Source organism: Canis lupus, chromosome 34 (genome assembly GCF_011100685.1).
Source record: "Canis lupus familiaris isolate Mischka breed German Shepherd chromosome 34, alternate assembly UU_Cfam_GSD_1.0, whole genome shotgun sequence".
In the NCBI taxonomy this organism is placed as follows: domain Eukaryota; kingdom Metazoa; phylum Chordata; class Mammalia; order Carnivora; family Canidae; genus Canis; species Canis lupus.
In genome coordinates, this window is record NC_049255.1 from 26,424,488 (window position 1) to 26,451,094 (window position 26,607).

The 26,607-nt window shown below is 41.3% G+C and overlaps 1 long non-coding RNA gene across 4 annotated transcripts; it reads left to right on the forward strand.

Moving 5' to 3' along the window:
- The first annotated feature begins 307 nt into the window (after positions 1-307).
- On the forward strand, positions 308-26,521 carry LOC102153795. 4 transcript variants are annotated; one of them, XR_005383929.1, is made up of 4 exons: positions 308-443; positions 2,325-2,475; positions 19,086-19,123; positions 25,632-26,521. It is a non-coding gene; the product is annotated as an uncharacterized LOC102153795 (long non-coding RNA). The 4 variants fall into 4 exon arrangements; XR_005383928.1 differs by lacking the exon at positions 19,086-19,123; XR_005383930.1 differs by lacking the exons at positions 19,086-19,123; positions 25,632-26,521 and adding an exon at positions 4,319-4,435.
- Positions 26,522-26,607: the final 86 nt, after the last annotated feature.

The window sequence follows — 26,607 nt, forward strand, 5'->3', positions numbered from 1 at the left end:
TATTGTTTGTATCAGCCATCATCTGAGATGAACTTCAGATTCTGCTACTGGGCCCGTGAAATCGTCTTCAGGGAGAATCTTGTCCGCTGCCACTCCGGGCCAGGCACCCCCAGGGCAGAGGTCACTTAGAAAGGTGAGCAGGCAGGTGGCCCTATGGAACACAGCAGCTGTCCAAGGACCCAGCCTCAGACTCTGCTTGTTCTCTGGACTTCTGCAAATGTCCTCAGAGCCCTGTGTTTTCCCAGCACTCCCCCTCCCCCTCTGCCCTCCTCCCTTCTTTCTGTTTATTCGGACTTTGCCCCTACCACCTGTTAGAGCCAAAATGGTGGAGGGAGAAGAGGCTGGCTGGCCACGGCAGGGGCTATCTGGACCCAAAGTCCTCAGCTCTCCCATGAGACCTGCAACTCTCTGATGGTGGAGATCATTTTATTTTGGTGCACACGGTAGGTGCCCAATACATATTTACAAGTAGGACAATAGGTACTCCTAGAGTGGGGTTAGAATGTGCACTGAAGTCAGCCACACCTTCATTCAAATTCTGGCTCTGCCATTTCCTGGGTCTCAGACCTTTGCAGTGTTATTTAATGTCGCTGAGTTCTCGTTCATGGTACTGAGATAGGTGTATGTCTACAATACCTGTTGTTAAATATGTTTACATTAACTGTCACCCCTGGTTATCAAAGATAAAACAACACAGTATGTATAAGGTACCTGGCATGGATTTCGTTCTCTAAAACTGGTAGTGATTATCAGCAGTTTCTCAAGGGCAAAATTCATATCTGACTCATCTTTTATTTCTCGTATTGTCTTGCACATATTAGGGGCTTACCTAGTTGGAATTCAGTCTCCCAAACCTTGTTAATGGGTGCCTCGTCCATGCCAGGAGAACTGGGGATACAAAGAGACAGGCACAGTTTCTGCATTTGTGGAGTTGCTACCTAACAGGGAGAGAATAATAGTAAATAAGTGACCAAGTAATACTCCATGTAGTGGTAAGTGTGTTGAAGAAAAATGCAGTGGATCAGAGCCAGAGAGACTGGAGGGCAGTGTTTTTGACTGTGTGATCCCGGAAGGCCTCACTAAGGAGGTAACAGAGAGCAGATACTTGGGAGGACAAAGAAGCCATGGAGAGAGAGAGAGAGAGAGAAAGAGAGAGAGAGAAAGAAGCCATGGAGAAACACTGGATCAGTGACAAAAATGCTACATTTGCTTCCAGATCAACACCATGGTAGTTTTTTTTTTTTTTTCCCCATGGTAAGTTTTGATGCTTTGATTGAGTGACATTAACATTTCCAGTTTTTAAGCAGCCCTTAAAATAAAATTCTCCATCCCTGCTCTTGTTCTGTCTCCCCTCTTAGCTCTAAACACCGAACAAAGCCATCTCCCTCCTCCTGCTTCTTTTTTCCAGGCACTTCATTCAAATTTTATAGTCTCTCCTTCCCTCTTCTGTTCCAAAACCACTTTGATCCTTTTGTCCTTTCCTCTCTAAGTGTTCTGTGGCTCTTTTCTGCAGAAGATGCACATTTTCAGCAAAGCTCTCATCTCCATGCCCTCTGAGACTATCACAGAACAGTGAAAAGTGCTGAGCGCATTAGGGAGGCTAGAGCTGCAGACAGGGGGGAAGGTCAGAGAGAGCTGAGCCAACAGAACTGCCCGGGCAGGAGTCCCGGGGCAGCTGCAGTGGCTCATGGGCCATCGTGGCTCTCAACAGAGCTTAGAAACCAGGAGGCCATCGCCTGCACGCCAAGAGCTGTGTTGAAGCATCAACCGTGAACCTGGCATCCCCTCCTGCCATCCAGGCTGACCCCTCTGGGTTCAGCAGGGCTGTGGTGAGAATGGGCCTCAGGGGCCACAGGGGGAGAGCACACCCACGTGATGGGCTTCTCAGCTTTTTTTGACTGTGACAACCTAAAGTAGGGCCCAGAGACAAAGTGTGGGGATGTTCGCTGTGGTGGCCTTTGCGTCTGTGACCTTCTTGCCACATCTTGTGCCACCTGTATCATTTCTTATCTCACTCCACTTTAAACTGATTTACTTCTTTCCCTTTGTCTCCTAGGAAATCTTTTTGTCCAGGTGTGCAGGGTCGGGGTGGGGGGGTGGAAGCTAGTAATAGGCCAAAAACTAAGTACAATGAAAACTAAACAATGATATCGAACAATGTTAATCTTAGATATACTGCAGCCTGCCAAATACTCTAAACCTAAGGTTATATGTTTCATCAAGCTCTCTGTGCTAAAATGAAAGCAAAAAGGCAGGAAGGTAGGTTAGCAAGTGTTAGAAATGTTAAAGCCATAGTAGTGCTTATGCTTTGACTTTGTCCTCAGTTCCAATTCAGGGTGGAAGTTCTGTGTCCACGTAACACCTTAACATATAAGGGAATCTGCCAGTGAGCTTGGTTACCCCACCCGCTCCTGCTGCCATGTGCATTGTGATTTCACATGGACTCTCCCTGGGAAAGGACTTCGGCCACAACAGGTAGGCTTCCCAAGCCAGCAGCCTGCTCCCATTGGAAGGGCCCTGATGACCATGGAATAGTTATAATTTTTTGAGCTCTTATTATGTGCCAAGCCTTAATACAGAGTGTCTGATTTTAAATCTCTAAGACATGCATTGGTTTTTTTATTTATTTATTTTTATTATTTTTTATTATTTTTTTATTTTTTGCATTGTTATTTACATTTTAGAAGTGAAGAAGCAGGGGCTGGGTGCCTGGTGCCACAGTTGGTTAAATGTCCAACTCTTGGTTTTGGCTCCCGTCATGATCCCAGAGTGGTGAGATTAAGCCCCACATGGGGCTCTGCGCTCAGCGTGGAGTGCTTAAGACTCTCTCTTCCTCTCCGCCCTGCTCACTCTCTCTCTATATCTCTCTCTTTCAAATAAATAAATCTCAAAAAAAAAAAAAGGAATGAAGAAGCAAAGAATCAAAGTTATGTCACGATTTAATCCCAAGACCATCTTACTCCAAAGTTCTTGTCCTGTCCACTATACTCCACCCTTCCTGGTTGTGAGATATATAAGCTCTTTGAGTTCCTTGTAAGACCATTGATTTTGCTGGTGGGGTGGTTTTCAAATTCTGTTTAAGCCTTTGCTTCAGTGTTCTATTGCTGTGTAACAAACCACCAGTAAATGTAGTAGAATAAAATAGTGTTTCATTTTGAACACAATTCTGAGGTCTACAACAAGACAAGCAGGGTTGACTGGTCTCTGCTTCACATGATGTCTGCTGGAGGCCGAATGTCTGCGACAGTGTCTTCATGTCCCCTGGGATGGTTCAGATGGCTGGGGGCTGGCTGGAGCAGCTCACCTGGAGGCATGTGTTCCTGCCTCAGGTCTACTGTTTGGCTGGTTCTTTGGTTCACTGCCACCTGGTCTCTTCAGCAAAGTAGGGCTTCTTAGATGGCAGCTGAGGCCCCAAGAGCCCACTTGTCAAAGGAGAAGTGGAAGCTGCCAGTCATCTTGAAGGCTGGTGCAGCATTACTTCTATCACATTCTTTGGTCAAGCAGTCATGGGAGCCACCTAAATTAAGAGCTGGGTAAATAAACTCCACCTCTTGATGGGGGAAGTGAAAGAACTTCTGGCCATCTTTCATCTGCACAGCTTTGAAACCTCTGAGAGGCTAAATCCTATGCAGAATTTGAATGTGCAAAACTGATAAAGGGAAGGAGACACATCGGTTTGAAGTGGGGACTTAAGGGGAGTGTGCAGAGCCTTGTCCACCCTGCTGCTCTCTTGGACTTTCGATGAAACCAAGGTTTCTATGGAAGAGAACTTTTAAAGCCTGACCTGGAGGACAGCAGAAGAACAAGACCCTCCAGGACCCTGCCTCTGCCTGCCTCTCTGACCTTACCTAGATTCATCTCAGCCCACCCCACTTTCACTCTCTGAGCTCTGTCCTTCTTTCTGTTTGCAAACACAGGCTTACCATGGGGTTTTGCATGAGGCTGTCCCATTGCCTGGAATTCTTATTCCTCAGGTTTTGATACAGTGAACTCCAACCTGCCATTCAGACTATGGGAAACCTTCCCTAGCTAAGGCAGCCCTCCTCAAACTCCAAGCACTTTCTGTTGCATTAACCTTTCTTATTTCCTTTGTAATGCTTAATATCTAGAATGTATCTCATTGAAATGTTCCCTAAGGGCAGGAGCCTCGTCCGTCTTGTTCACTGCTGTCATTCTTGGCACCCAGTGCAGAGCTTGCCACTTACTAGGCATTCAATGAATACTCATTGAACAACTGCATGAATAGTTGAATGGATGAATGAAAAACGTTCAGTGAAAGGCTACTTAGCTCTATCTTCTCCTCCTGATGTGTTCCCAGGGCTTTCCAGAAGAGGATGGATCCTTTGGGACTGTGTAACTAATGATTCCTACACAAGAAATATTAATGCAACTAATAAAAATGGCCTCAACATGTGCTCAGTCACTACCCCTTCCTGCAGCCCAGGTCTCTGAGTCCTCTTCAAGTGCCTTTCCAAATCAAGTAGTCCCAAAGTCAGGCCAGGTCTGTAGACAGATATGACTGGTAAAATTCACACAGGTCCTGAGCAAAATGTTTCCCTGCGGTACTGTGAAAATCCCCACCAATCAATTCTCTGGGATATGACCTTTGTGTAGAGCTGTGCCCCCGAGTCTACAGTGCTCAGTGATGGATGAGGATAGGACTTCTTCATCCTCCTCTCCAACTACAAATGCCCATCTCAGTATCCCACCTGCGCCCTGCTTATTTCAAGTTCACTGTGTCCAAGGGTGATATGTATGTCCAAGCATCCCCTGTGGCTACTCTCTCAGAGAATCCAGCTGGGTGAAGCCAAGCTTTAAAGGGACCTTGTTAGCTAGCAGCTCAGAGCCATGACATAAGACATTTGTCTCAGAGACCCAATTAAGAAACAAGAGAAATGTGGCTTCATTCCTACACAGTGCCATCCCTTTGGACAGAACTATTCTCAGAAAGGGCATCTTCAACTGCTGACCAGAGAGATATATGAGTTATGAAACACTAAATACAGTCCTATGGCTCCAAAGAAGGCCTCTGTTTAGGAGATGATTCTCATGACAAACAGCTTTTGTGTTATGGTAGAGTATTTCAGCAGTTTATTCGTAAAGCGTTCTGAAAAGTTCACTTGGGACTGCCATTTGAACATAAAGCTTTTCCTGTTCCCACCCTAGGGAAGATTATTTTTTCTTACAGATTTCAAAAGATACTATGATCAGGATTAAGGAATTCCTCCCCCCCCCCGCCCCGCAAAAAAAAAGAAGAAATAGCTCTTGCTTTTAATTTATTCATGAATGTAACCTTTGTTTCCCTGGGCTAAACCAACTATGGGGGCAAATCACAGACATGGGTTCTAAGCACAGCAGGAATTAATTTCCAGTCCCTACCCCATTTGTTACTGGCATTGAACTCTTCCTGATTCCATAAATGTCCCCCTGGGGCTGCTGCCAGCCCCTGCCACATCGCCCATGGGTTCCAGATGACACACACCATCCTTAGCTGCTGCCAAAGTGCTTCCACAGAGGAGAAAGCAGGGGGGAATAACTGGTCCCCAAGTGTCACATGTCTTTCAGCCAAACTCTGGCCTTTTGGTCTTGTTTATTTCCCTTGGTAATCCCTTGGTTTGGGGGAAAGAGGGATTTTAATTAAGAGACTCCTTCTCTGGCCCTGATACTACATCTAGAAACAGGGCCATCTCTTTGTCTCTTCCTTCTGTGCCCTTCTCCACTCTCTTCAGTGGCCAAAGGACCCCAGGTCCTGGGACAGTCATTATCTTTGTCTTCATTTCTTTCTTTTTTTTTTTCTTTAAGATTTTATTTATTTATTCATAAGAGACCCAGAGGAGAGGCAGAGACACAGGCAGAGGGAGAAGCAGGCTTCATGCAGGGAACCCGATGTGGGACACGATCCTGGGACCCCGGGATCACGCCCTGGGCCGAAGGTAGAGGCTCAACCGCTGAGCTACCCAGGTGTCCCTTTGTCTTCATTTCAATCCTGTCTGTAAACCCCAGTGCCCACCTACTTGTTTATCCCAAGGAGTCCTCATGTAACCAAGAATATTTGGTGGTCTGCTTTGCAGTCCCACAAAACCCTGCAGATCTGCACCACTTTGATATCTTTAACCAGAGAATTAGTAACCTAAGTTTGGTTGCATTGAAAACGAACTCTTGCAAACATAGCAAAAGAAAAATGTTCTCTCTTCAGACACACTATCTATGGATCCGAAAATTTTCCTAGACTATAAACATGCTATACTGAAGGAACTAATGGAAACTAATAGGCATATTGTGAAGGATCCACAGTGGTAATGTTCCTTAATTTCATACAACATCCAGCTCCCTCCCCCAAACTCAGTAACTCTTCCGGAATGCTTAAAAAAAAAAAAAAAAAAATCCTCAAAGTCATCAATTTCATGACACAGCTCCGAATGGATTGGGAAACATTTCTCCCAAAGACAGTAGGTCTTGGTCTACTGTATGCCACCTTGATATCAGTCTATGCAGCTCTCCTTTAAGACAGTGGTTCTAAAAATGAGCCAAGGATCTTTTGGCTTAGAGCATTAATCTCCACAGTATGTACTTTAGGGGCATGAATTAATAATTAAGTTGTGATCAATTTACTTGTGATAGCCCTTCTTGGTGTCTCATCAGGAACACCACCACTCATCAGGAGAGCCTATTTGTATCTACAAATAGGAGATTTGGGTGTTGGCAAGGGGAGAAAAGGGAAGGAACAGTCCATAGACTAAAACTGTATAGAGAGATCTGTGGTCCCAAGTGATCCGTTAAATGCTCAGGCTCACTTGGAGAATGCTTTAGAGTCATTTCTGGGGTTGCATCCTGAATGATTCACCATGCGCAAGACATTTTACCTGCCCCTCTTTAAAACTTTGGAAATAGAAAACCACCATTTGGAAAATACCACAGTAATAATCATAGCAGTCCAGAATCATCAAAGGATACTAAAATCAGTGGACAGTTTAATGAGAACCAGCATATTGATATATTCCTACATGATAATTAATAATTACAAAGGAAAAACTATAACCTTAGAGTGGAGAAACCCACCAGGCCCACCGTAGCCAAGTGATTAAAGTTTACATGATCAGTAATGGTGCACATGCATCACATACCCTCTGCTATGATACACTGAGAAGGGTATTCTTGGCAAAAATGTAAAACCCAAAGATGATCAAGAGGAAACACTGCACAAACCCCATTTGGAGATCATTCTATGGAAATACTGGCCCGTGCCCTTCAAACATTTTAAGGTCACGAGAGACAAAGAAAGACGTTAAGAATTATCCCAGATTAAAGGAAATTAAGGAGATACAGCAACCTAATGTCATGTGTGATCCTGGATTTGGACTCTGGTTCAGAAAAAAAGGCATTATGGGACAATTGACAAATTTGATTAAGGTCTATAGATTAATTGTATTCTATTGATGTTTATTTTCTGGTGTTGAACAACTTACTGTGGTTAAGGGAGATGCACTAGGGTTGCGTAATATAATTGAAGAGTGTATGGGAATTTTTGGTACTGGTTTTACAACTTTTTTGGAAGTCTCAAAGTACTTTTAAATGAAAAAGTTAAAAGAGTCTTTAGTCACGGATGAAATTGGGGGAAAATAAACATCAGAGCAAACTTGTGCAACAAATAAGATTTGAAAGAACAGAACAACTCGTTCGTTCAGCAAACTGAGCGCCTACTCTGCACCAGGGGCTTTGCTCGGAGCTGGGGAAAACAATGAGGAAGACAGTCCCTGCTATCTAAGACAACTCAGGCTGGACTAGAAGGATCCAGACACAATAAATGATGGGATGCTGTGATTGGGGGCTGTTAGAAACTCGAACAAAGTATTACAGTATCACAGAGGGGAAAGAAGTAATAAAAAATTAGGATGTGTCATAAATGGACAAAAAGTAGCATGAAGGCATTCCGAAAGCCTGGGAAAGAGATTCTGAGGAGGGAAAGGAGTGAACAGGAACGATCAATCAATCAATCGTGAAGGTGCAGAGGGCAGGATAGAGCGAAAGGAGATACAGCTGGTTGGCAAGGGAATAGCAGAGGGATTTGGGAGAAGTAGGAGAGGAGACAGTGAGAGGGTTGGTAGGTGGCAGGAGAGGGCTGCGATTAGGGGTGAGAATGACAATGAGGACATGGGATGGCTCCTCAGGAGTCCCTTGGGAGTAGTCACAGAGTGAGGCCACAGTGAAAGGAAAATCGGAAATGGATTTATTTGGATGGCTGAGGAAGCTTGTACCCTCCCAGCCTGCTCAGAATAAGTCCAGCGGGTCACCCGGGTGGCAAGAAGATGGAAGAGGGCAGTCCAGCTGACATGCATTACTTACAAACCCAAGGGCAGAATCTCGGGTCTTTCTCTGCACAGGCCACTACTGCTGCTCTTTGCTCCCTCTCCAGTCATGCTGACCCAAGTCACTGGACTAACCCATCCCCCTGTGACCCATAACAGTGGGACCCCCCCACCCCCTCCCTGGAAAGCAGAGTCTGAATGACCACTTTCTTGTACCTCAAGAAAAGCTCTCATGAAATGTACTGATCTCAGATGGTTCCAGACTCAAAAGCCAATTTCTAGCATGGCCTTCGTGATTCAGCCTGAAATGGTTTTGTTCCAAGCAGAACTTAATTATAGCTCTCCCCAGCAGCTCATTTATTAGCTCTTCTTGGAACATCTTCGACCAATTAAAAAATAGAATAGCCAATTAAGAGATATTTTCTTTCCTGTTGAACATTAATGGAGTTAGTAATGTGTGTTAGTTATATGCTATGTCTAGTAGTTCTAAAGGTGACTTCAATTAGTCCCAAGAAGGAAAAAAGAGAAACATTAGGTGCAGTCCCCATCTTGGGACAAAGATTCAAGACTTGGAAGACCAACCCTATGAAATAACCAAGCCAGCAAGAAGGAGAACATGTCCAGGCTGCATCTAAGACAAATCTAAATTCTAAACTGAAAAGAAATATTTACCTCACTTAGATGGATCCATGTGCCAACAGTTAGCCAGCACTGTGTGATGGGGTGCTAGTTTGTTTGAGAGTGTGTGTGAGTGTGGAAGTGGGAGAAAAGCCGGGTGCTCCCTGCTGCAAAGATTGCTACAAGTCACAGTAACTACAAAATGAAAGATTTCCTCAACAACCGCGCTTGCAAGACCTTTGTATTTCATTTGTGAGTATGGCCAGCAGGTGGGGATAGTTCTTTATTAGTAGATAACTATCATAAGTAACCTGTTTTCTAACTTTCTAGGATGAATCAAAAAGAGAAATCAATTTAGAATTGTTAGGTCTGCATATTCCTTAGATAACATCAAAAGGATGAAGATATATATTATTACTCCCCTACTGAAGTAGTAACCAGAATGATCTTTCTGAAATATTTATTGGGTACTATGTACCAGACTCTGCATTAAGCACTTGAATCCTTACAACAGCCCTATGAATAGGTAATATACCAGTTTAAGTTGTCCTGGGCCATAGAACTGGTGTATGCTGAAGCTGAGATCTCATCCCAGCCTACACGGCTCCAGTCTTCACTCATCCATTCCATGAGATCCTGCTTCAGAGTAAACTCTAGAAAGGCTATGCAAATTTAAGGCTATACAGTGTCATCTCTATAGCAATCACAGGAAGAAAAAAAAAAAAAAAAAGAATGCAAAGAGCTATAGCTACAAAGCTCAACAAAGGTTTTTCCACAGAACTTGGCAAATTAATCCCACATCCTTTGGAAAGAGCAGGTAACCAAGAAGAATCAAGGACAAAAATTATATGGTCTCATTCATTTGGGGAATATAAAAAATAGTAAAAGGGAATAAAGGGGAAAGGAGAAAAAAATAAGTGGGAAATATCAGAAAGGGAGACAGAACATGAAAGACTCCTAACTCTGGGAAACGAACTAGGGGTGGTGGAAGGGGAGGTGGGGGTGACTGGGTGGCGGGCACTGAGGTGGGCACTTGATGGGATGAGCATTGGGTGTTATTCTGTATGTTGACAAATTGAACACCAATAAAAAATAAATTTATTAAAAAAAAAGACAAATTTGAAGGGGAGATTATTCATAAAGAAGGAAACCCAAATGGCTGAGAAACATTAGAAGGTTTTGAAACTCAGGAAAATGAAAATAAAGCAACACAATACCATTTCCTACCCAGCAGACTGGCAAGACAAAAGTCTGAAAATACCGTGTGTTGTTAAAAATGTGGGGAAATGGGAATGCTTATAATTGCTGGTGAGAGTAGAACTCAGCACAACTTCTTTGAAGAGCAAGGTGGGGGTACCTAGTAAAGTTGATTTAAAGCAATTATGGTAAAATATTAACATGTATTTAATCCTAGTAGTGCGCACATAGTTAGATATTACAGCTGTTCTGTACTTTCAGATAAAACTGGAAGTAAAGATTTATGTTCAAGGATGGTCATGGCAACAATTGTCTATAAGGCAAAAAAACAAAAAAACACTAGAAACTGGAAAAAAACAAACAAACAGAAACATGTCCAGCAATAGGGGACTGATTACACAGGTCATATATAATAAAATAGTATGCAGCTGAATGATATAATTTACATATGGAAATGGAAAATGTTATCAAGTGTATTGCTAAGGGGCTAAATCAAGCTGTAAAGCAGTAATGCTCCCATCTATTTGTAAGGATTCAAGTGCTTAAAAGCTACATGTTGTAGATACTTTTATGTGTATAGAAAATGCCCGAAAGAATGCCGGAGAAACTGTTGATAGTAGCTACCACTGAGAGTAGAACTGGGAGGGGGAGGAGGAATTCTTATTTTTGGATTTACCCTTTTCTAAATTATTTGAATTATTTTTTAGCATGAACATGTATTGCTTTTACATTTTTAAAAAACAAACTTTTAAAAAGTTACTTTTGTTCACAATAGCAGTCTACCAGTTGATTTGCTGAGTCATTCCAGCTGCAAAATTAAAAAAAAAAATTTTTTTTTTCCTCCAGTTTCAACTAGTGGAAGGAACTTAGGTTTTTACCACCATTACTCATCTCATTATGTCCTTTATCCTGTTTTTGTGGCCTCCACAAGAACCCAGGACTCCAGGTCACCTCCCTTTTCTGCCCTGAGCCACCATTCCCAAACTCCCGAAGCCTTCCCCTGGGTCTTTAGGAAACTCACAGTCCCCAGAAATAACTCCCACTATCCCAGCCTCTTCTCTAGAGGCAGCCTTCACCTTGCTCTCAGGAAACCTTGCTGTTCCCTGAGGACGCTGCTCCCCTGCAACACTCCCTTGTGGTAGCTACTCCCCTCCTCACAGCCCTCATGACCCTGGAGGTGGCCTCCCTCACTTCCTGCCATCCTCCCACAACTTTGAGTCTCAGGTCACCAGGTGGGAACACCCATGTGTCTCCTTGTTCGGTCTTCTACCAGCTCTGGGGTCTGCCCCTGAGACCCTGGAGATGATTGCTGCTGGCTCACTGTTGCTTTCTCCAACTCCGCTCCTGCCTTAATTCTTGATGATTTTAACACACCCACTCAGATGATCCTCCCAAAGCTGGCCTCTCAGTTTTTCTTCTCATCCAGTGCTCCTGCCTCCCTACACCCCGCCCCCCCCCCCCCACACCTTGGCTACCACATCCAGAGGCATCTTCTATTCCAGTCATGTCATTAGCAACAGCCACAGCCTCCCTAGTCTACTCTGTGACACCTTCTGCCCCGCCCCTCACCACGTCTTTCCATTTCAGTCTTTCTGGTATCTCAGCTGGACTGATGATCCATCTGCCCTCTTACCTCATACTTGTCCCATAGCCTCCTTTTCCCTTCCTCTTGTTTCCTTATCCAGTTTAAATTCTATGATCAATCTCAATTCAACTTCATCTCCTCTGCCTGTGCCTGCACAGCTGGATGAGACTGGAGGGGAAAAAAAAAAACAAAACATCAAGAAGTTGAGCCATATATCTGGGAGAAGAATAACCCAAAAGTTAGGAACAGCGCTTGCAAGGGCCCTAAAGTACATGAAGACCTGAGGAATAAAAGAAGGCCAGGAGAACATGACCAAAGATATGCTCCTGAACACAACCGTGTTGTTTAGGATTTTGCAGGCCATGGTGGCAAGACTGCCCTTTCTCTGAGTGATGGGGAGCCACCAGAAGAGTTGAGAAAGGAGTAACATCAACTGACTTCTATGTTACTCTAGCTGTGGTGTTGAGGCTAGACTCTAGGGAGCAAGAGCAGGGCAGGGAGAGCATATAGAAGGCTGTTACAAGGATCCCTGGGTGGCGCAGCGGTTTGGCGCCTGCCTTTGGCCCAGGGCGTGATCCTGGAGACCCGGGATTGAATCCCACATTGGGCTCCCGGTGCATGGAGCCTGCTTCTCCCTCTGCCTGTGTCTCTGCCTCTCTCTCTCTCTCTCTCTCTGTGTGTGACTATCATAAATAAATAAATAAATAAATAAATAAATAAATAAATAAATAAATAAAAAAGAAGGCTGTTACAATCCTCCAGGCACAAGATAGTGGTGGCTTGGGTCAGTCTGGTAGCTGTGCAGGTGCTGAAGAATGGTCTGATTCTGGATTTATTTCAAAGGTAAACAAGATATGATAACTGATCAGATGTAGCATATGAGCAAGTAAGAGGGATTATTCCAGGCTGTTGTTCATTTTTGTTTGCTTGCTTTTTGCCTGCACACCTGAAAGGATGGAGATGCCATCAACTGAGATGGGAAAGACTATGTGGGTGGAACAAGGTTTATTTTGGGAGACAGCATCAGGCAAGTCTTAAATCTCAGGGAGGCCATTCTTGACCACCCAATTTTAGATTGTACTCCCACCCCAGCACTATGCATCCCCCACCCTGCTGCATTTTTCACAGCATGGGTAGAGGAGAGTCTGCCGGCCTGACTGCCCCCCACCCCCATCCTTGGCTGGGGAGAGCAGGGGGCCTTGTTAACTGTCTCTCTGAGGATGCATTCAATGGAAACTCCAAGAAGAAATGAAGGTGAATGGATTGGAACCTGAGTGAGTAAATAAAACTCCAAGAAGAAATGAAGGGAGGGATTGGAACCTGAAAGAGTAAATAAAAATAGATTTTCATTACACAAACGATAAACAGAAACTAAGTCATTCCCTTTCTTTTAAAAATCAGGAGGGCTCTAGGAACAACACATATTTTTCCTTCCCCATCAGGGATTTAAACCTGAACCTCGTAAGTTAAGGTTCTTGTATGTTGCCACCACCTTTTCCTGCTTTCTACTGAAACGGGTGACCTTAGCAAATTGACATCTTCCAGAAAAGCAGAATCCCTGCCTGAGGTGTGATTTGGCAAGAGCCCAAACAACGTGGTCTGGCCATAATTTTATTTTGACTTTAAGCACTCCAATTGGACCAAATAAATACCTTGCTCCATTAAGAACAGTCTCAGGTAATGTATCTGTTCATTCTTTTAGACATTTATCTCTCCAGAGACTTCAGACAATGTTTTTTTCACAGCTAATATCCACCTAAGTACCTGTCTTTTGCAAATTGGAGCAACAAGTCATTTAGAACCCCAGCTTACCCTTTTGACTGGCTATGTGTGCCTACCCTTCAACATAGCCTTAGCTGAAGGAGAAAGGACCCAGAAGACAAATTATATTCTGAGATATTAAGCCAATACATTATGATTCTTGTTCATATCTACACTGTATATCTGGACAGAGATTTTCCATAATCCCTGGCGGAAGCTGGATTTGGTACAAAAGTCACAATGTTTTGGGACTGCAGAACTAGAGGCAAATGGCTAAGCCAGAGGCTTCAAGCATGTGCCAGCATGATGTCCAGAAGACTCCAAGGGGCAGGTTGCTCCCTCCATACATCAGCCTAGAGCTTGTCCTGCGCAGACTACTAGTAACAGAGACCACCAAGGATGCAGAGGAAAGAAATCTATTATAATGAATTGGGTCACATGATTATGGAAGTTCCAAGATCTTTGGTGGAGACACCAAAGAGTTGATGGTATAGTTTCAATCTAAAAGCCAGCAGGCTTGAGACCCAGGAAGAGCTGATGTTTCAGTTTGAGTCTGAAGGCAAAAAAAAAAAAAAATATATATATATATATATATTTATATATATATATATATATATATATATATATATCCAGCTCAAAGGCACTCAGACAGGAGGAATTCCCTTTTACTTGCTGGAGAGTTGACCTTTTTGTTCTTGTTAGGCTTTCAACTGATTGAATGAGGCCCACACACATTAGGAAGGGCAATCTGCTCCACTCAGTCTACCTAGTCAAATGTAGATCTCACTTGGAAGCACCCCCACAGACATACCCCAAATAATGTTTGACCAAGTATCTGAGCATTCTATGGCTCAGTCAAGTTGACACATGAAACTAACCATCACATTTATGATTTGTTTGTTTTGTTTTTTAATGCTTTGACATCTTGATGGTGGTGGGGGTGGGGGTGTCTCGCTAATCTTGGAGAAACTGCACCTCCCAGGACTAGTGAATTCCTAGAGATAGTACAACTTGTCTCTAAGTGTACCTTTTATATGCAAACCAACCAGTCCAGAGTCCATATCCTTAATTATCTCTTCTGTCTAATTTTCACACTTCAACCCAATCCTCCCCTGCCCTTCCACCCCAGGCCAGGTACCAGACAACTAGGGACTGCCTCTATAGCCTGGGGCCTGCCATAATCATTCCAACTATCCAATCCTAATCCCGTTCAGTGAATCTACCCTACCTTGCCCATTCCTTCCCATGAAAATCACAGTAAATCCTCTAGCCTGTTTTTCCTCTCACTCTTCCTGCCTCCTGACCAGCCTTCATGCTTCCCTCATGTGACCTGAGTGCTATGGTGTGCTCCCTTCTCTTGGGAATTGTAAGAAGATAAACTCTTCTATCAAGAAAGTTGTCTCTGCGTCTATCACCTTTCTGTCCCTGATTAAAATAAACCCCAGGTATATTTTAAAACAGGAAGTAATCAGATAAATCATGCACTTATATCTGAAGGAGACAGAGTCTTCCAAAGGAGATTTTTTTTTTTTTAAAGATTTTATTTATCCATTCATGAGAGACACAGAGAGGGAGAGGCAGAGACATAGGCAGAGGGAGAAGCAGGCTCCATGCAGGGATCCCGACGCGGGACTGGATCCCAGGACTCCAGGATCACGCCGTGAGCTGAAGGCAGATGCTCAACCGCGGAGCCACCCAGGCGTCCCCAAAGGAGATTATTTTAAATGGGAGAGATCACAAGACTCTTAATTGGCAAGTTAAAATTTAGGTTGAGTTGTAGTGTGTGAAAAAATTTTCCATGCCTCACTGGGGAAGAAATATAAGCTTGCAGGAGGCTCATTGCTCAAGCAGTTGGTCAAATATTACAGCAGAATGAAAGCTATCAACAGAATAATAACATGGCTGCTGCTTTTCCTTCTGTTAGTGCCTTAGTCGGGTTGGGGTATCATGTCAACATACCATAGACCTGCTGGTTGAAACAACAGAAATGTATTTTCTCACAGTTCTGGAATCTGGACATCTGAAATCAGGGTGCCAGCATGGTTGGGTTCTGGTAAGGGCTCTCTTCTTGGCTTTTAGACTGCTGCCCTCTCTCTGTGTGTTCACATGGCCTTTCCTCAGTGTGTGTGTTTGATGAGAGGGAGATACCCCTCTCTTCCTCTTCTTATAAGGCCACTGCTATTATTGGATTAGGACCCCATCTTTATGACCTCATTTAACCCTAATTACCCCCTAAAAGCCCAACCTCCAAATACAGTCACTTTGGGAATTAAAGCTTCAATTATGAAGGGGGGGGCACAATCAGTCCATAGTCATTAGAATTTAACACTGATGACTGTGACCATGGTCTTTTATCCATTCAAGGCCTTCTTCAGCACTTTCCTATACCCTGTCTCATCTAAATAACAGGGACTGTGCCTCATGGCATGGCTGCTCAAGGAGAATCCATCATTTAGGATCAGAAATTCTTAACTGAGATTACTTGGCTGATATGACAGGGACTTCATGGGAAAGGATAAATTTGGATTTCTCCAACTTTCCTCACCCATATTTTTATATTCCTGAGGTTTCTATGCCAAAAACAAAACAGAACAAAACAAAAAAACAAAGAAAACAAAAACCACTGCTTATTAGTTAACAAGAGTATGCTTTTTTCAGGGCAGCTGGGTTTCAAGATATTCCCACATTTATAAATGGGAGCCAAGATTTATCAAACTTTGCCTCTATTTCAAAGGCAGCTCAAATCCAATTTCTTAAAATGTTCTTGACTGTCCTACCCAGAACTGGCCTCACCCATCTCCAAGGTTTTGAAGCAGTTACAGTGTGAACCCTGGAATTTAACACATAGCCATGTAATACACGGCATTGGGACTGCCCTCACTTGGTGATAACTTCCACTCACTCTCCTTTGGCCAGTCCAGTCTCCATGGGATCACAAGTGGGCCAAGAACTATGTGATCTCATGGTTCAAGATGTTACCCTACTGCTTTGCCACCTATTTCCTGTTTCAAGTGAGGTAATTCCCTAACTGTCCTGTGCACGAGAATTTAATAATTCTTGCTCCTGTCATTCAAAGTTCTTAGTTGCAAACAGCAGAAACCAACTCTGATTGACTTAAATTGAAAAGTAATTCATTGGGATCCCTGGGTGGCGCAGCCGTTTGGCGCCTGCCTTTGGCCCAGGGCACGATCCTGGAGACCCGGGATCGAATCCCACATCTGGCGCCCGGTGCATGGAGCCTGCCTCTCCCTCTGCCTGTGTCTCTGCCTCTCTCTCTCTCTCTCACTGCGTGCCTATCATAAAAAAAAAAAAAAAAAAATTAAAAAAAAAGTAATTCATTAAAAGGAGAATTTCAAGAATTTTGTGAGTTAGTTATTAAACACAGCCATTATTTAAAAATTAGATTATATAAACTTACAATTAAATAAATTACATCAAGAGCAAAGTTCAGGGATGCCTGGGTGGCTCAGTGGTTGAGCATCTGCCTTCAGCTCAGGTCATGATCCCAGGGTCCTGGGTTTGAGTTCCTCATCGGACTTCCCCATGGGGAGCCTGATTTCCCTCTGCCTGTGTCTCTGCCTCTCTCTGTGTCTCTCATGAATAAGGAAATAAAATAATTTTTAAAAAAAGAACAAAGGTCAAAAGTCAACTCAAAACACAACACCTCCTAATTATTTTACATTTTTATTAACATCTATACTATTGAAGTCATTACATAAATTGCATCTGTATGATAGAAATACCATATAGCAGTGCTATTGTATAACTCTTCCCAACTCAGTGTTCAGGAGCATCATGTTGGTAGCTTGAACACAGCAATGGTGAGTACATTTACACCCTGGGAATTGGCAAATCTGCAAGGCAGCTGATTTGTTGGTCTGTTTGTTTTTACTCAAAGAGCTGGTTGTTAAATGTTTACTGGCACATCATTAGTATTAAGTAACTCAGCAAATGTCCAGATTTGGCTGCAAGAGTAGGTTTAGATTACTCAGTCAGGATCAACAGTCAAATCTTTAGTGAGATCAATGCTGCAGGACCAGTTATACAATATGCAGGTCCCCCATTCAAAATTATTAAGAATTTTAAGAGAGCAATGGCCAAACATTAAAACAAGTGTGAGGTCCTTTTATGTTCAGGGCATTTGTGGGCTATATAGCCCACATGCCCATAAAGCAAGCCCTGCAACACCCAAAGCCATCCTAAGTCCAAAGACCCCACTGCCTTAGCTGCTGAGAACAACTGTACAGACTGATCCCATGTACATTCTCCATGGACAGTGCATTAGAACCACTGCTCCTACTGCTAATGGCACTTCACAGACTCTCATCAACCACGATCATGAAGGAAAAGGTAGAAAATACCTCCAACGGGAAGAAACAGAGACAAAACCCATGTAGGTTCACGTCTAGGCTCGGGACACCACTCCTGAACAGCACTAACCAGTCACAAGCAACAGAGGGGGACTTGGAAAATTTTGAGTAAGTCTTTCCAAAATGTGGGTGCTCTGAGGCACAAGGCTGGGGGAGGAGGAGGACCTGGGTCTAAGGGAAGTGGCAAGAGATGTGCCTGATGGGCAGCCCTACTACATGTCCTGATACCCTGGCTGCAGGGAGGCTAGGAAATTAGGCATCTGACATTTTGAGCTTCTAACATTTCTCAAGAAGTGGAAGCCACCCCTTGGGAACAAGCTTCTGCTTTCATCCTCTACATCTCCAAACATATCTTTCTTTAATCATCCTTTCTACTTCTGCTTCCTGCCTCAAAAGAAGACATTTCGCAATTCTGTTGTCAGATAAATTAACTCCCCTAGCTTTTTTTATCTCATCCCTCCTGCCTCTTTCAGAATTTCAAGGCATTGATTATATTCCCTCTTGTATCTTTAGTCCTATTCTTCTCCACTCTGTAGTCTACAAACTTGCCTAAAGCTTCCTCACCCTAAGAAGGAAAGAAGGAAGGGAGGAAGGGAGGTCAGGGGAGAGGGAGAGAAAGGAGTCCCCCCTTCCCTGTATTGTGCTCCCCACTCAGGCTTCCTCCATTTCATCGTCACCCTCTTAAAAAGTGATATACCACTTATTAATACCTTCACCCTCAACCATTGCAATCTTGCTTCTGTTTCCACCAGCCCTTGAAACTACCATTTCCCATCCCCTCTCATTCCATCCTGCAGGAGCTTATTTTCAGCCCCCATTCTCCTTGGCACATGGTCACAGCCAAAATGATTGATCACTCTTTTACGAAACTCCTCTTCTTTGCCTCTGCAACACCCTCTTTCCCTGGGTTTTCTTTCTCTTCTGACTGTGTTTTCTTGGCCTGCTTTGCCAGCTCTTCTCCTATTCATTCCTCTACTTCTTAGAGTTGCCTTTAGGCCTCGAGCCTTGGACTCTTCCTCTTTTAACCCTACAGTCTCTCCCTGCACTAATGCCTGGCCTTCATCTCTTGAATTCAGCCAGGTCCTAAATCTAAATCTCCCCCTCCCACTCCCTTCATAAGCTTAAGAAAAGCAACCACCATCGGGCTTTCATATGTCCTAAAATTCAAAAAGCACAAAATGAATTTACTTCACCTTATCCAGTCCTCTTTCCCCCGACCAATGCTTCCTCTTATATTTTCTTTTTCAGGTAATGACACCACAGGAGTGAGTTTGTGTACAGTTCAAGTAAGCAACTCAGTGTTCAGATATACTCTAATAGATACCATCTTCTATAACAAGCACATTTTACAGGCTTTGTGGATGCTATAGGCTCATGGTTAAAGGTTATAGTGCTGGGAGATTCACAAAAACCTTTTGCAGTCTACTTGAATACCTCAAAGATTTTCTTAACCTTCTCAGAAAATATAAGAGACAAAAATTATAATTTATTATAAAAAGAGACAGAACATATACAGATTTAACCTTACGTAAATTATTGCCCCACTGGGATAATGCTCTTTATTCTTTGTTTTCCTAAAGTCAGTAGAATACAAAGTGTTCCTCAACCCAGGCCAGACCCTAGCAATTGTGGAGCATGGATCAATATTACAAATGGCGGCTCATATATCACTGTCTAAATAATCAGAATTTATAATTCAAGATGACAAACTATAAAATAAAATATATTCTGTCTACTGACCTTGACAAATTAAATGCCATAATGACAATAAAAAATATATGTAAATCTATGTTTTTAATATGACTGAAAATTGATAAAGCATCAAGGATACTAGTTTTAATTATTATTGCATAAGTCTAGACATTTTGTGGATGTGCCAGAAATATTTGGATGAATAAAATAAAGAGCTAACTAATTCATAAGGTATTATGTATTTATTCCATAGTTTATTTGTGCCTTTACTTTAGCAAAATCACTAATGATGTTTAATACTTAAGAGTTCTCTTAATTCAGGATGCTTAGGTAACTCAGCAGTTGAGCATCTGCCTTAGGCTCAGGGTGTGATCCCGGCATCCAGGAGTGAGTCTCACATGGGGCTCCCTGAGAGGATCCTGCTTCTCCCTCTGCCTGTGTCTCTGCCTCTCCCTCTGTCTCTCTCATGAATAAATAAATAAAATCTTTAAAAAAAAGAAGTTTTCTTAATTCATGTTCCATCAATAGTAAAGATTTAATGTATTAAAAAGTAAAATATAAGCATATTCAAAGTGGTCAAAATTTGTATATATTTTCATCAAAATGTAAAGTAAATATAAGATGCAAAAAATCAAAATTATTTATAATACTGCAAATAAGTTACTCTCATTAATTATCTATTAAATCAGAAGGCTACATGCTTTCTGTTAACAAATATCAATTTTTAAGTAATAAGATTTAAATGAAACTAAATTTTGTTTAATTTCTTGAAATCAGATTTCAAGAGTTTAATTTCTTGAAGAATCAATGAAATATTATTTAATATTTTTTAAATCATAATTTGCAATGTTAGCATTCAAAAATGTCTAACTGCTAGTGCAGGGAATCAATATCATGCTTCATGTATTTTAGATTTAAGTTTCATATACATGCATACAGATACACATATACACAGATAAATATGCATATACATACAGATTTAAGAGTAATATGAATTATACCAAATTGAAAAATATTCTTCAGCTACTATGAGCAATTGCTGCAACCCACACTAATTCATAAGTACTATTGCATCTAAAAATTAGAACTTGAAGAGAAGAAAATACATGTTCTGTCTGTTAAAAAATACTTTGTCACACAAGAATCTATTGTATCCATGCTGTCTCTAGGGAAGTTTGTTTTTTTCTGATCAAAATGTTTCCACCACTGTAATCTTACTGCACTCCAAAAGCAGTGTCCATCCCCAAGATTGGCCCTGGCACAATTCCCAAAACTTTCCACCATACGTCCTATGTTTTAAGGACATAGCAGGCTGGAACTTCAAAAGCCCACTGATGCCAAACTCAAATATTTACAGACCCAGCTCTTTCAACATAGCCTCAAATAAGCAGGATTTTAGCTATGTAGACAGCCTACTTTGCATACCCTGGGAAATTACACTCAACATCTGCCAACCATAAATAATATAAACTCTGTAGATATAAAAGACCCCCAGGCTACTGCTCTTCTTCAGAGCTCTCTGACTGAGAGATACCCAATCATGCAACATCATCTAAACATTAAGCCCCCCTCTAATGCCCCTCTTCCTGGGAGTTCCCTTGTTCTCCTCCCCTTCTAGATAGTGGTCCCCACAGGGTAGCCTGTGGACAGCATCATTCCATGAGGGACTTCCCTCACAGGTAAATCTGTCAAAGTGTTATCCAATAAAGCTTGTGTGCTACACCACCCTGTGAGTGTATCTTTCTCCTTGATCAACTCCCACATCACTCTAACTCACTCTTAGTGTCCTTCTCTTACACTTGTCTAACATTTCCTCATGTTTAGACCCAAATTATAAATCTTTGGCAGGAATATCAGAGGAATGATGCTGTGTTTTCCTCAGTGCATCCTATCAGGTGGCAAATGATGTCCATGTGTCCCATTGCTTGTGTCTGCAGATTTCTCACTGTAAAGATATTCCTCTTACCTTTGTAATTAACTTTATATGGAACTACTTTGCAACTTTATAAATAATCTATTTCTTTTCTTTCTTTCAGGCACTATCTTTAGCATCTATTGATGTTTTTTGCCTGAATTAATTATTACTATGATGGTTGCCACATTGAGATTTTTAACTCCATTATTCCTTCTGTGTTTACTAGTTGACATTTTATTGTGATGAGAGCTTTCCCTTCTGTTTATTTATTCATTTATTTAGATGCAGAGGTAGGAGAACTGTGACCCATGGGCCATATCCAGCCTGCTGTCTATTTTTGTAAATAAAGTTTTATTGGAATACAGCCATTCATTCATTTATGTATTATCTACGGCTCCTTTTGTGCTACAGTGGCAGAATTGAACAGTTGTGTCAGAGACTGCATGACTCACCAAACCTAAAAATCTATTATAAGGCCCTTTGCAGAAAAAGCCAGTTCCTGATTTATATCGTGTAGACTCATGTAGTCTTATTTTATGCTATTGCTATCATTATTTATTTGATGCTCTAATTGTCCTAGAATCAGCCATAATTGGTTCTTGTGTCCTTTTGACAGGTTTCCATTGTTCTTTGAATCCTTCCTTGCTTTCTGATACAAGATTTTCTAGGCTTTTCCTACTTTTTCCATGGAATCGCCAATTTCTCCAAGGAACCTTGGTTTCTTTTAGTTGGAAGTGGTATTTAAAAACCAATGTCTGGTATTGTCCTTAGGGTGTTACTGGAAAACACTGGAAAGCTCATGGTTATAGATCTAAAATTAGAAATCATTAGCATATAGATGATCTATATAGCTGTGGGACTAAGTAAGATTACTCAGAGAAAAGCGCGGAGAGAAGAGGACACAGACTAGACTCAGGATCTCTAAAGGAAAATAGTCTGAGAAAAAGATATTTGTAGTTATATGGCTTAGGGTTTTAATGTCTATATCCACAAAGTGCTTATGTAAGTAGGCAAGAAATAATTAAGACTTCACTGAAGAATAAAGGGTCATATCAGACCTGTCACATAATTAAATGAGGATTGGTAAATCAACACAAGGAAAAATATTCAACCTGACTTATGAAAGAAATGGAAATCAAAACAGGATACAGTTTTGAGTAATTGCCTTTTTTTTCAAATATTTAGTTAGACAGTTTTCAAATTTATAGAAAAGCGGGCAGAGTAGAATAATAAACATCTGGATAGTCATCATCTAGATTCAACATTTGTTAACATTTTACTGCTTACTCATCTTTCTTTCAACACACATACCCAAGAACACACACATTTTTTTCCCACTGAACCACTTGAAAGAAAGTTGCAGATAGCCTGACATTTGATCCTTAAATATTTCAACATGTATTTTCTTATATATGTCCTTATGTAGGCCATTTAAGGATTTAACATTTTTTTAAAAATCACTGTAAAAAACATAAAAGTTACCATTTTAATCATTTCTAAGTGTACAGTTCAGTAGTGTTGACTATATGTACATTGTTGTACAACAGATCTCCAAAACTCTTTCATCTTGCAAAATGAAACAATTTCCTATTTCCCCTTCCTCACAGAAAATTAATTTTAGTTCAATAATATATCTAGTATAGAGCCCATATGCAAATTTCCCTGTCTCTGAAAAATTTTTTACAGTAGTCTCTTTAACTGCCACCTCTCTTTAAAAGAATGTTTTCTTTTATTTTTTTAAAGATTTATTTATTTATTCATGAGAGACACACACACAGAGAGGCAGAGACATAGGCAGAGGGAGAAGCAGACTCCATGCAGGAAGCCCGATGTGGACTCGATTCCAGGACCCTAGGATCACACCCTGAGGAGAAGGCAGATACTCAACCACTAAGCCACCCAGATGTCCCAAGACTCTTTTATTTTAAAACAGTCTCCTTGCCTTATTTTTACTCTTTAAGATACTGATTTTCTTTAAAAGTCCAGTTTTCTTGTTCTGGATTAGCTTATTTCCTTATGATTAGATCCAGACTAAAGGATTTTGGCAAAAACATTCCGTAGGTAACATTGTGTACTTCTTGTTACATCATATCAAGAGGAACATAATGCTGGGTTTATACTGGGTTCCTCACTATTCACAATACAAAATTTGATCACTTGGTTAAGGTTGTTGGCCAGATATCTCAGAAAGATACTTTTCCCCTTTGGAATTAATAATTAATCTGTGATGAATGATACTGTTGAGAATATTGTTTCCTAACACCCTTTCACACAATGATTAGATCAGAGATTTCAAAATGATTTTATAATTGGCTTTAAATTTATTATCTGGAATTCTATAGAGAAAAGCTTTCTCTTCTCTTTCCCCTTTCTTTCTTATTTATTTATTATCATAATATCCTCATAAATTTCTGTATCCAGTGATTACCACCCACTACTGCCATGATTTTTGATGCTCACATTGTCAGATTTGGGCTGTGGGAGCCCCTTCGAGCTGTGCTTTTTGACATGACCCCATTAGTCTTTGAGCTTTTTCTTACTGTCTGACACAACAGAAATTTCCAGGCTTATGTTGTATTTTCTCTGTCCTTGACATGGAATCACTCATTTCCCCAAAGTATTGTTTCTTTTTCAGGGAAGAATGGTATTCAGAAACCATGATCTGAGCTCTAGGTATGCTCCTCTCTACAAGTGTGTCTCCTTGTTTCTAGGTCTTTTCAGTGTACATACTAGAACACACACACACACATATACACACACACACACATATGTTTTTTCAATATCTTCCATTCAAAACCAATAGCACAAGGTTTTCCCTTAGTTTTCCCCCATTCCATGTTTGTATCACTCTCTTCACCCATGGTGAAAACTCTGGCTCATAAAAACATTAATGTATTCATTAACTCTTTTTTAAAGTAAGCTTTTATGACAAACATGGGGCTTGAAGTCACCACCCTGAGATCAAGAGCTGCATGTTTCACCGAGTGAACCAGCCAGGCACCCCTATTTATTAACCTGATCTAACCCATAATATACACAAAATTATTTCAAAATTACATCACCAATACCAATACTACTATTTATCATAAACCTATTATAAGCCCAAAATTTCTTCACTATTCTTTTTGTTCTCAGAGTATACTCCACTAAAAATATGAAGAGTGCTGTGTTCAAAAGTTAATTGAACTTATTTTTTCTTTCCCAAGTTATCAATTTGTTATATACTTATATTCATTTGTTTCTGTTTTTATCTAATATTAGGGCTTATTTATTATACACTTGAGGTTATTTTTGAATATGTAAAACATTTAGGAAGTTCAAAAGTTGAAACTATATAAAAAGTATACTTAAACCTTTCCTCATCTCTTTTCCCTCCATTCTATCTGCTCCTACACCCTTGATAGAACAATTCTAAAAATTTCCTGGCCAATTCATCTATTTTTTAAAATACATCTGCATTTTATATATATATATGAAGTAACTCCATATAAATTCATAAGATTTTCCTCATACTAGACATTGTGCTCTACGACCAAAGAGAACGTAAAAATGAATGAGATATGAACTGTGGGAGAGCAGGGAACAATGGTGAAAAGATGTGACATGTATAACTTTCATAAAAATTTTAAAAAATTCTTTTTTTTAAGACTTATTTATTTATTTTAGAGAGAGAGTGTGTGCAAGCGAAGGGGAAGGGCAGGAAAAGGGACAGAGAGAATCTGAAGCCGACTCTACACTGTGTGCAGAGCCCAACGTGGCACCCAGTCTCACAACCCTGACGTCATGACCTGAGCCAAAATCAACCATCAGACATTTAACTGGCTGAGCCACCAGGCATCCCCCAAATAAAAACTTTCTGATAAGACAGCAAATAGGCTTGTAAAAATTCAGAGAAGTCTTTCACAAAGGAGGAAGTGATAAGCCATGTCCAGTTGAGTCTGAGAGGTCACAGAAGAGGAGGGCCAAGAATTGACCAAGAGGTAGCCATTGGTGACTGCATGAGGATGGTTGTAGGGAATGATGGAGATGAAAGGGGAATTGAACTGGAGGGGATTAAAGGACTGGGAGGTAAGGAAGTAAGACATCAGCACAGGCATGTCATTTAAAGGCATTTTCTTTCTTTCTTTCTTTCTTTCTTTCTTTCTTTCTTTCTTTCTTTCTTTCTTTCTTTCTTTTTTAATTTAAAGGCATTTCAACAAAGCAGAACAGAGAAGTGGGGCTACAGCTAGATGCAAATGTGATGCAAGCCTTTTCTTTTTATAAGATGAAATATATTATCTAAAACATGTTTGGGTGCTGATGGGAGTGCTCCAGTGGAGAGGGGAAGATCTGAAGTGTGTGAGAGAGAAAAGACAATTGCAAGAGCAAAGTCTTGAATGTACTGGAGGGGATAGGATCCAGTGCACGAATGAACTAGCATCTAGTAGACGCTTAATAAAAATGTGTTGAATGAAAAAGAAATGGTAAAGAATGGACTCTTTCCTCAAGTTGATCAAGTCCAGAGGTGGAAGACAGGTGAGTGAAGCACACACCAGAGCGCAAACACCACGGGATGAACTGTGGCTTCATGAGAATGCAAGAACTTTGAGAAAGAAGCAGCACCTTCTCAGTGATGAGGCTTCTCAGAGCAGGTGGCATCGGCTGACCCTCGAAGACAAGAAAGTGAAGCAAAGGATTGTGAGAGAGAGAAAGGGCATCAGTTCAGCCTAAAGAAATGTCAACAAAACCAAGGAGAGATGAAGTACATAGCTTGTGCTTTTGCTTCATAAAACTTTTTTTTACCACAGCCAATATCAAACACAGATGGAGTTTTCTCATAAATAGTTGTGCCTACGGATGCCTGCATGGCTCAGTGGTTGAGCATCTGCCTTTGGCTCAGGTCATGGGATCAAGTCCCGCATCAGGCTCCCCACAGGGAGCCTGCTTCTCCCTCTGCCTATGCCTCTGCCTCTCTCTCTGTGTCCCTCTTGAATAGATGAATAAAATCTTTAAAAATGTAGATAAATTAATAAATAAATACTGTGGCTAATGTTTATTGATGGTACTCTTAGTCCACAGCTACTGGAGGAAGACAACAGTTTCGGCTCCTATCTGGGAATATATCTTTGATCTGTCCTGAAGAATTTAGTGTAGAATCCTTTCTTGCTGCTCTCATACATAAGC